The sequence below is a fragment of the Triticum dicoccoides genome, chromosome 4B (genome assembly GCF_002162155.2).
Source record: "Triticum dicoccoides isolate Atlit2015 ecotype Zavitan chromosome 4B, WEW_v2.0, whole genome shotgun sequence".
Lineage (NCBI taxonomy): Eukaryota > Viridiplantae > Streptophyta > Magnoliopsida > Poales > Poaceae > Triticum > Triticum dicoccoides.
Window position 1 is genome coordinate 335,703,604 of NC_041387.1, and position 11,681 is coordinate 335,715,284.

An 11,681-nucleotide genomic window follows, 5' to 3' on the forward strand; every position below is an offset into this window, starting at 1 on the left:
CATATCGCTGCAATGAGACCAAGACCAGAAGAGCGGCAGGATGGAGGTCACCGTGGAGCCCAAGACGGTGTCATCACCAGCACCTTTGGCAGTCAAAGACCATCTTTAGTCAGGATAGCTTGTACTAGCTGTCCCTTTTCAAAATGGCCATAGTTGGATCCCTTCCCGCTCAATATTTGGGAAGAGGACCAGGGCCTCTATAAATAGGGGTAGCCACCATAGTAGAGAGCATCGAATCGATTCCTCTCCAAGCACACCACCAAGCGCAAGAACACCTCTCCTCACAAGGCTATTCTTCCTCTGTACTGTTCATCGTCAGCCTAAGAGGGAATCCACCATACCACACACTAGATTAGGGAATTACACCACCACGGTGGCCCGAACCAGTATAAACTTTGTGTCTCTTGTGTTGTTCATCAATCTAGCCTAGCAATCACGGCGAGGCTGAGGGCGTGTTTTGGTAGGGAGAAGATCTTCGTGTGCACCCCAGTGTTCGAACCTTAAGGGTTTTGCCGGAACCCGATATCCGACAGCTTCCACTTTCAGTATACGAGGGTACGTAGACACACTCTCCCCCTCTCATTGTTATGCATCTCCTAGATAGATCTTGCGTGAGCGTTGGAAAATATTTGAAATTGCATGCAACGTTCCCCAACATCATTATCATTAAATTTGCATGAAAAGGGAAGGTGTGGAGCCTTCATCCTAGAGAAACAAGTATAATCATATCCAAGCATAAATCCCAAGCATACCATTGCAAATAATTAATAAGATCCCATAAGAGTTTTCCTTTTTGAGTCAAGTGATAATCCCTAAAGTACTCACATTGATCCAACGTGTCTCCCATTATCAAGTTCAACGGGGTTTTCTCAGGATTATCATAGTGTTCAATATTTTTCAGATAACGAGCATCGAGGGTTTTACACTACAAAAAATACACTTCCGTAACTGTCATGGATTTGTCACGGCAGATGTCCTAGTGAAAGGACTTAGTCGTGGAGCCATCGCCACGGGTTTACTTTGAAGGGGTTAAAGCGGACACAAAGACACGAGGGTTTTATACTAGTTCGGCCCCTTCGATGAAGGTAAAGCCTACGTCTAGTTGTGATGGAATTGATATGGTCTCGATGGCTAGGGAGAAAACAAGCTTCGCCCAGGCTCGAGTTGCTGTTGTCTGTCCTGAACCGCCGCCGGGTCGTCCCCTTATATACACGGGTGACGCCCGTCGGTCCATAGAGTCCCAACTGGTTCATACTCGTATCCCGGTTGGTATATCTCTATTCCTAACTTACAATACAAGTTATACAGCAGGTCGGTTTATGGCTACAGATTCTAAACCGACTATAGGCCTTGGGCCTTCATATGCTTATACCACTAATGAAGTTAACCCAGCCCAAGTAGGCCGGTTTACGCCTAGTGGTAATATCCCCAACATTAGGCCCCAGATTGATTTGAACTGGTTCATGTCAATCCTTCACAAAATCGTGTGTCTTGGACATCTTCTGGTAATTGGTAAACCGCCATATTGTCATCATTTCTGGTTGTTGTAAACCGGCATGATGTCATCATGAAATTTGTCATTTATAACGCCCTCTTTTAACGGCAGCTTCCTGGATCCGCGCGCTTGACCTAACTCTGTTGCCTTATAAATAAGACCGAATGGTTATCTCCTTTCTTTTCCCCTCATCTCTTCTTCTTCGTCTTCCTCGCATCGCCAGCCTTGGAGCTCCGCCGCCACCGTCGACCTCTGCTTCGTCTTGGGCCGCTGCATCAACCTGAGCGCACCAGAGCACTGCGATATCGTTCCGCATCTTCTCTGTTCCCAGTAAGCTTTCTCCTCTTCTTGACCTAGATCTGTTCTTAGGATTCCATGTTCATGCTGTGTTCGTCACTTGCTCATACTTGTATTCCGACTCTTGGATGAATCTGTAAACTCCCGCTGTGTTCAGTAGTAATCTTTAAGCATCCGCCTGTTATTTCTTATCTAAGCCCATAGATCTCACGCACATACCCGCTCAATGGTTCACTTCCGCTCCGCCTTACTCTTCGGCATATTTTCTGTTTTTGTGAGCTCGCTGTAGATCCGTGGCTGTAATAAGATCTTGTGAAACCTGTTTCTGTATACCTAGTTGTCCATAGCTTCAATTTCTTCCGATGCTTAGGTCAGGCGGTTTAACTTATCATAGAAAAAAGTTACTAAACCGGTGTATACCATTAGTCCCCTGGTTGAACCGCCAGAATCCACATGATGCCACATTGTGGAAGACCGGTTTATCGTAGTTTAGATCAACACCTTCTTTTACCCAGCGTGTTCTTGAACCGGATCATCTATTTCTTGTAGATCTCGCCATGGCCAAACAAGTGTATGAGTGCAATTGGGTTCCTTCTCGCGTCACGGAATCACAGTTGGACGATCTAGTCTTGATCGACGCTTTAGACAGTAAAGATACGATCCACTGAAGGGTTCCTGGAAATGAATGTCCACCTACCCCCCAGGAAGGAGAGGTTGTGGTCTTCGCAGATCACTTGGCCCGGGGCTTCAAACCGCCCGGCTCTAAATTTTACCGGGATGTGTTAGCCAATTTTCAGCTCCGTCCACAGGATATTGGCCCCAACTCTGTTACCAATCTATGCCACTTTCAAGTGCTCTCTGAGGTATACTTTCAAGAGGAGCCTTCAGTCGAATTGTTTAGAGACCTCTTCCATTTAAACCGTCACACTGAATTCACCGATGGCCCCAACACTGAATTGGGCGGTATGGCCATTCAGAAGAGGAAGGAAATCACTTATCCCCACGTCAAACTCCATACTCACCCCAAGGAGTGGAATGCAACTTGGTTTTATTGCAAGGATACCTCCCCTGACAATGAAAATCCCTTGCCTGGTTTCCGTCCGGAACGGCTCAGCAACACGCACCCTTTTCCACAAAGACTAAGCGCCAAGGAAAGAATTAAATACGCTCCGCAACTGTCCAAGCTCCGAGCTTTTATGGCCAACGGCTTAACGGGAATCGATCTTGCACGCTGTTGGATATCATGGAGCATACTGCCTCTGAGCCGGCGCTCCAATTTGATGTGCAAGTATACTGATAGTGTCGATGACCCACTCCGACACACTAAAATCCAACTCCCCGATGACGAAGTCACAGAATCTGTGAAAAAGATGCTGAATGTACCGGAGCACCTCTGTGCTCAAACCGGTCTGCCTCCTTACTGCACCACCAACAAACCGCCAGCGGTAATATTTTAGTTGCTCTATTGTTGAACCGGTTACTGCTTTATATGTTTGACATTTAATTACTGCTGATCCAGGGCGATAATCCGTTTTGGAGCAAGAAACTTCCTCAAGACAAAACGGAGAAAGCAGGGCGGCCAATCCGTCCCAAGACCAAGGTTATTAAGAAGCCAGCTCATAAGAGAAAAACCACCGCTTCATCTGATCCAGCTATTGATGATGATGTGGGTAACCCGGACCTTGAGGTAGAACTTGACTCGCTTGGCTTATTTTTTACACGCCTTATTGATGATGATGCTTGTCAGGATGACGCTGAAGCCAGCAATGCGGAATTCGTTGAGGTAATTATTCTCTCTTCCGATTCAGAAATCTTGCCTTCGCCAAAACTTCGACAGGCAAACCGGAAAGTTAAATTTTCTCATCCTCTTGCTTATTTGGATCCTAAATTTCATATGAAGATTCAGCAACATGAAGTTCGCCGCACAACCCGGCACAGTGGCCAGGTAGTTACCTCCATCGGTTTACCAAACAGTCCGGTTCGAAAACGCCGCTCCGAGGTCTCTGACCTTTTTGTTGATTTACATCCTAAAGCGGGTTTCTTCCGTCAACCTCTTAACCCATCCGACTCCAATTATCAGGTTACTTCTCATTCATCTTCTGGTGAATCGTCGACCACTCAGCTGCCACCGTTAAAAACGGTTCTTGGGTAAGCTAAGCTGAACATATGCTTCTAGTACACTGTGTAATGGCTTATGCTTTTCCTTGACTCTTTGGTTTTCTTTCAGGGCCAAACCTAAACCGAGCAAGAAAGCCCGCCTGGATAAAGCGGCCGAAGAGGATGTAGCCCAAGAACATGACAAAACGCCAGATCTTGAGGCATTTGCTCCTGAGGATATTCCCAATGATCCTCCTTTACAAGACGATGCTATTCCCGAAGAGAGGCCTATTAATACTTCAGTCTCTGCTGACCCGCCTGTCAGCTCCGTCCGGATTGAGAAATCCCACAGTCCTGTTGACAAACCGATCACACTAACACAAACCGGCGAGTCCAAAGATGATGATGTTGTTATTACCGGTGTAGGCCGCTTTGAACCCGGGAATCCTGTCACCTTAACCAAGCATACCATAAAACAGGATTTTTCCGCTCTGAATAAAGGAAAATGGGATGTTGAACTGGAGACATATGCTGCTCTGAGCGCCCAAGATCTTCATTCCGGCTATCTAAACCGGCTTTATACTAGCCGTGACTGTGAAGCTGGTCTGGTAAAAATGATGAGGGATAAATTTGAGGTAACTTACTTCTTTACTGCCTGCCTTTGCACCAATCCTCCTAGCCCCCAAGGGTCGGTTTGTAGCTTTCATCAAACCGGGACTTGAATATGATCCTCAACACTTTTGAAATCCATTAATATAGCCCCCAAGGGCCGGTTTAACTTAGCAGAATTAAACCGGGGCTCGGACAGAAAAACTATCCTTAGAACACAATTTGATCAAATAGCCATTAGCCCCCAAGTGCCAAGTTGAATACCTGTATTGAGCTTGGGACTTCGCAATCTAATAACTTGATGAAAATTGAAGGTGCATTAGCCCCCAAGTATCAGGCGTATAACTTTGTTTATGTGGTTGATACTTCAATTTCTTTGGACCGTTTGTTGAAAGCTAAATGCTGTCTGTATGCAGGCTAAGGTGAGAATCAAGGAGGACCGGATTGCCGATTTGCAGGAGGCCTTGAAAACCCAACAGGCTGAAACAGACAAGGCAAAGGAAGAACTAACCAGCGCCTTGAGCACCGCTGAACAGCTGAAAAAGGGCTTCAAGAAAGAGCGGGCTGATTGGGCCACTGAGAAGGCCGCTTTAACCAAAAGAGCGGAAAATGCTGAAGCTGCCCTTAAACCGGTAGTGGATGAACTTACGGCCGTAAAGCAGCAAATACACTCCATGACCGCTGCAATCTTTGGTAAGCTCCTTTTAAGTTCTGTGATACTTTGAACCTACTGTAATGTAAATCCGGTGTGAGACCGTCCCTGTATTGTTGTAGGCACACGCATTGGGCACTTAGGAAATGATGTGCGGAAGAAACTGAAGGCTGCCTACACCTTAGTGGAACAATTATATACCGGAGCCCAGCGGATCATCACCACAGCCTCTCATAACAACCCGGCACCTTCTTTAATCCAGGACACTCTTAACAGGTTGTCGATGCTTCCGGCCCGGATGGAGGAGCTGAAGAAATCTGCTGCTCGAACCGGAGCTATTAACGCTTTGATCCGGGCAAAGGCATGGGTGCCAGATTTCGACCCTGTGGAAGCATCTCAAGGCTATCCCAGCCTGAAGGAAGATGGCTTCTGAATTTAACGAAGAGGATTTAAGGGCAATAAACCGTGCAGTGCGCCCTCTGGCTTGTCAGCTAGCTGAAGAGGCAGACCTGACACATTATCAAGCACAATATAATGACCAGAACAAGAGAGTGCCTGCCCCAACTCTTGAAGCGGAGAATCTGATCCCTCCAATCCGTAAGCACACTTACGCTCCTGATATTGAAACGTCTTCCCTAATCCATGAAGAGGCTGTTTTCCAAGCTTTAATGGGAATCGACTGGACCACTGTTGATTTCCAGCCAATGGGTAGAGACGAGGAAGCTGAAGCGGCGGATGATGAGGAGCAGGCTTGAACCGGAAGCCGGTTTGGATAGCTGTCTTTGGCATCTTTCCAAAAGAACAACGATCTTATTTGGGCACCGTGCTGCCTTGTAATAGAATAGTTAATACTTCTGCCTTGAATATGCCTTCGTGCATAAGTACTGAAGCTTTTGTTCGAAAAACTTCAATTCATATTTCCTGCCATGTCTGGGCATGAAGCTGGCTTAGCCAAACTTGAAGCGGAGGTTTTATAAACCATTACCGTCAATAAGGGGGGAGAAAACAGCTCCCGTAAAAGAAAAGGTAAACCGGGCATACTTCTCCGGTTTAAAGGGAAATCAAATCCATCGGCTGAACCGGAAAAAGGGTGTTTGCTGACATAAAAGAAATCCAACAAAAACAAAGAACAAACAAACCATGAAAATAACATGGAAGCAAAGGCAATGATAAAAACCATTTGCAAAATATATGCTATACTGAGCTGATCAGATGGTGTTACCATGGTCGGACAGGACCAAGCCCCCAATAGGAGTGACAATGATTCAAGTCAGCCAGGTCCCCAAATGATTCGTGGCATATATGCCAGATCAAGAGGCGTGGCAATGGTTCGGGTTCGACCAAGCCCCCAAGTGATTTTGTGGCCTTAGGCCGATCAAGAGGCGTGACTGGTTCAGACGTGACCATGTCCCCAAGTGATCTGGTGGCTGTCGCCTATCAAAAGGTGTCGCGTTGGTTCGGACACGACCAAGGCCCCAAGTGATATATAAAAAGCAAATTTCAAGGGGAAAACCAGAGGCCGCTTTAAAAACAGAACCACTCCAGGTAACCACGCATGATAAGAAAGACAGAGACCCCGCTTTAGCTGAGGCTCCGGTTTTATTATATCAAAGATAATATATACACTGTCAGGATATGTACATAGATAGAGCCGATGGCTCAAGTGTAGTAAGGCCGAAGATGAGCTATATTCCATGGCATGTTGGTCTCCTCCTCTGATGTATGTGAGTCTTTATGCTCTCGAATATCCATCAGATAGTACGACCCGTTGTGCAAATTCTTGCTGACCACGAAAGGTCCCTCCCAAGGTGGGGATAACTTGTGCATATCCGTCTGATCTTGGATGAGTCGAAGCACCAAATCTCCTTCTTGAAAAGTTCTGGTTCTAACCCGGCGACTGTGATAGCGACGAAGATCTTGCTGGTAAATCGCCGAACGGGCAGCCGCTATATCACGCTCCTCGTCCAATAGGTCCAAAGCGTCTTGTCGTGCTGTCTCATTGTCCGCTTCAACATAAGCTGCCACACGAGGCGAATCGTGCCGGATATCACTAGGGAGAACTGCCTCTGCTCCATAGACCATGAAAAATGGTGTGTATCCTGTGGACCGGTTTGGCGTAGTATTGATACTCCATAACACATATGGTAGCTCTTCAACCCAACATCCTGGTGTTCTTTGCAATGGGACCATAAGCCGGGGTTTGATGCCTCGCAAGATTTCCTGATGAGCTCGTTCTGCCTGTCCATTGGACTGGGGGTGTGCCACTGACGACACGTCAAGTCGGATGTGCTCACGTTCACAGAACTCCTTCATAGCGCCCTTGGATAAATTGGTACCATTGTCAGTAATGATACTGTGTGGAAAACCAAACCGGAAAATCACCTTTTTGATGAACTGCACCGCTGTTGCTGCATCACACTTGCTGACAGGCTCCGCTTTAACCCACTTGGTAAATTTGTCAACTGCCACCAAAAGGTGGGTTTTCTTATCCTTGGATCTTTTAAAAGGTCCGACCATATCCAGCCCCCAAGTTGCAAACGGCCACGTTATTGGGATCATCCTCAATTCTTGAGCCGGCACATGAGCACGCCTTGAAAATTTCTGACATCCATCACACCGTTTAACCAAGTCCTCCGCGTCAGCATGCGCTGTCAACCAGTAGAACCCGTGACGAAACGCCTTTGCTACCAGAGACTTTGAACTGGCGTGATGTCCACAATCCCCTTCATGGATTTCTCTTAATATTTCACAGCCTTCCTCAGGAGAAACACAACGTTGAAACGCCCCTGATACACTGCAATGATGCAATTCACCATTAACAATCGTCATCGACTTGGATCGCCGGACTATCTGCCTGGCTAGAATCTCATCCTCCGGTAACTCCCCCCGGTTCATGTACGTAAGATAAGGAACCGTCCAATCCGGAATAGCTTGCAGTGCTGCCACCAATTGAGCCTCTGGATCAGGAATAGCCAAATCCGCTTCACCTAGGAGCTGGACTGATGGGTTGTGCAACACGTCCAGAAAGACATTAGGCGGGACCGGTTTGCGCTCAGAACCCAACCGGCTTAAAGCGTCCGCCGCTTCATTCTTCCGACGGTCCACATGATCCACTTGATAACCCTTGAAACAACCCGCAATATTATCCACCTCCCGACGATATGCAGCCATGAGCGGGTCCTTAGAATTCCAAGTGCCAGACACCTGTTGAGCCACGAGGTCCGAGTCACCGAAGCACTTAACCCGGCTTAAGTTCATCTCTTTAGCCATCCGGAGACCATGGAGCAAGGCTTCGTACTCAGCTGCATTATTAGTACAAGGGAACATTAAGCGGAGAACATAACAAAACTTATCACCTCGTGGGGAAGTTAATACGACTCCAGCCCCTGAGCCTTCAAGTTGCCTGGATCCATCAAAATGAATAGTCCAATATGTGTGATCCGGCTTCTCCTCTGGTGCTTGTAACTCCGTCCAATCATTGATGAAATCGACAAGTGCTTGAGACATCACCGCCGTCCGAGGTACGTACTTCAGTCCGTGTGGCCCAAGCTCTATAGCCCACTTGGCAATCCGGCCAGTCGCCTCCCGGTTCTGTATGATGTCACCCAAGGGAGCTGAACTGACCACTGTGATGGGGTGCCCTTGAAAATACTGCTTCAACTTCCGACTGGCCATGAAAACACCATAGACCAACTTCTGCCAATGCGGATACCTTTGCTTGGATTCAATAAGCACTTCGCTGATATAATAAACTGACCGCTGAACCGGATACTCCTTGCCTGCCTCCTTGCGTTCCACCACAATAGCCACGCTAACTGCCCGAGCATTGGCTGCTACGTATAATAATAGTGGCTCCTTGTCGACCGGAGCTGCCAGGACAGGCGGATTGGCTAACTGCCGCTTCAAGTGATGATACGTGTTTGTCATAGTAGGTCACATTTTCTGTCATGCATGTACATCCATGACGATTTTATGACAGAACAAGATAGTCATACTTGTGTTGTTGTAGAAGTGTTCCATCCAAATACCAAAATTATCATCATGAAAGTGTCCACATCCATGACGATAAATGGTGCGTCATGGAAGTGTTTTCATCAAGCCTAACTGACACATGGCATCCACCATACAGGTTGCCGTTAAGCTATCGGGTTCTAGTTTGGATCCGATAAACATTAACCGCCCCGACTAATGGGGATTTTCCATGTGTAAAATTATCATTCCCTGGAGGATCCACGTGTCGGCACAGTGTTGGGCCAGATGTCATCCACTCGTTGTACGGGAGGCGCCTATGATATGTTGGCACATGCCAAGGCCAACAGAGGCGCATTTAGGCGAAAGAGACCAGGCCAGTCAAAATTAGCAGGCCAGCCAATATAGGGCCTACTTGTGTCTAGTACATTTAAGCCCACGGCCCATACGAGATGTGCCAATTCGGTCCATTAGTCCCGTTAACTATTTGACACCATTGCAGCCCATCGTCAGTTCGAGCCCGTTAATAGCCCGCTATATATTTGGGCTCAATATTGGCCCGATGTGATTTTGGCCTATTAACGACCCATTCATGGGATGGGCCAATTTCAGGATGTATGTCTTTCAGCCTTTTAGCGACCCATTTAAGTGTTGGGCCAATTTCCAGCCCGGTTTGTCTTTTAGCTTGTTAACGACCCATAAATGAGTTGTGCCATTTGTAGTCGGACCTGAGTTTTGGCCTCTTAATGGCCCATGCTCTTCATGGTCCAATACCATCCCGGTTTCTCTTTCGGCCAGCTAAAGGCCGACAACACAGTTGGGCCATATATAGCTCGGCCTTAGTATTGGCTTGTTAACGGCCCATGTAATCAAATGGGCCCACTTATTTCCCGCTTCGATGTCGGCCTGTTAATGACCTGTGAGGTCATGGGGCCGAGCATTAACTGTTGGCTCGTTTCAATTATAGCGGCCCAATAGAGCTTTTGGCCTGCTTACGACCAATTACCTTAATGGGCCTGCTAAAGTTCGAACATGTTTGTAGGCCCAATTAGATAACGTTGACTCTGGCCTAGCTATAATTTGGGACCATTACGACGAGCAATTATGGACAGGACCAAAACTGATCAATCAAAGGCCTATGAGAACTTTGGCCCCTGCGCGCCCATTATGACATCCTATTAAGGGCTGTGGTCTGCTTCCTTCACATAGGACTCACGATTGTTCGTGCTAACTAATAATTTCATTGCTTTTTTGGCTTCCTAGCGACCAGTTAGGTGGAATGCGAGGCGCGCTAAGAAAACGTGCGACATATGAGGAAAAACGTTGCACATCCAGCATATCTAACATGAAATTACATCCACTAGGCAATCAAAGATTGATGCAAGTGCAAATAAATGAACAGAACTTAACGATCGACAACCTCACAATCTACAACCTCAGCGAGGATGACGCCCATAAGCATGTGAGCAAGTTCTTCCTTCTTTGATACACTATCTCTGGAAACATTGATCAGTTGTTGTTGTGCAAAAATGTGCACCTCTGATTCCTCCATGATTTCCATCATTGCTTTAGCCAGTAATTGGTTCACGAACCGACATTTTTTCGTTGGATTCGAGACAGAGGAAACTGAACAGATTCATATGGCGATTTTGGCAGGCTTGTATTATTGATAGCGGAGAGTGTCTCGACCACTGCATCATAACATAAATTAGGAGGGGAACCGAATAGAATACTCAAGAGTTATTGCCAACAGTGGGGTTGCCTTGTTGTTTTCAGAGTTTGTCTTCTTATCTTTAGCACCCTCCACCAAATTAACACATGTAACATCCCAATTTTCAATTTGGATGTTATACATAGACCATCATATGCATATCATATTTATTCTTGCTTTTAGTTGTGATCCTAGAAATATTAAGCAACTCAAGGACCCAATGAGAGAGTTGGAGGTTTCACAAAATTCATATTCGAATTTAATTCAAATTTGAAGAAAGGATCAATTTGATTTTATTATTTTCTCTCCAATTATTTCCAATATTAAAAATATATGAGAGAAGATAGTATGACTTCTCCAACCTGAGAGAAATATTGGAGAAAGAATTTTAAAATCAAATTATTTATTTAGTAGTATTTTATTTGCTATTTTATTTGAATTAGAAAAATATTGCTTTTTTGAAAATCGCATCTTAGTCCAGAAAAATGTTCATCTTGTCCTAAATATTAGGTTTGGATGGTGAAATTTTTTTCTGGAATTTTTAGAATTTTTTATATTTATTTAGGATTTTTTCCTCGCAGTAAAATTATTTATTTAAAAAAATGTCTCGGACCAACTGGGCCGAAGCCCAGCCAGCCCAGCAGGCCGCAGGCCGTGTCGCCGCCGCCGCGTGCGGGAGCCGGAGTCCTTGGAGTCCGGGTCGGCCTCGCGCCCCCTCACCCAAGGCAACCCCCCGGGACCCTCTATATTGCGCCGCCCCACCGCCGACTCCTCCACCTTGCGCCGCCGCCTCCCGCCAGCAGCCGCAGCTGCAGTCCTGCCCTGCCGACGCCGCCACGCCATTTCCCGCC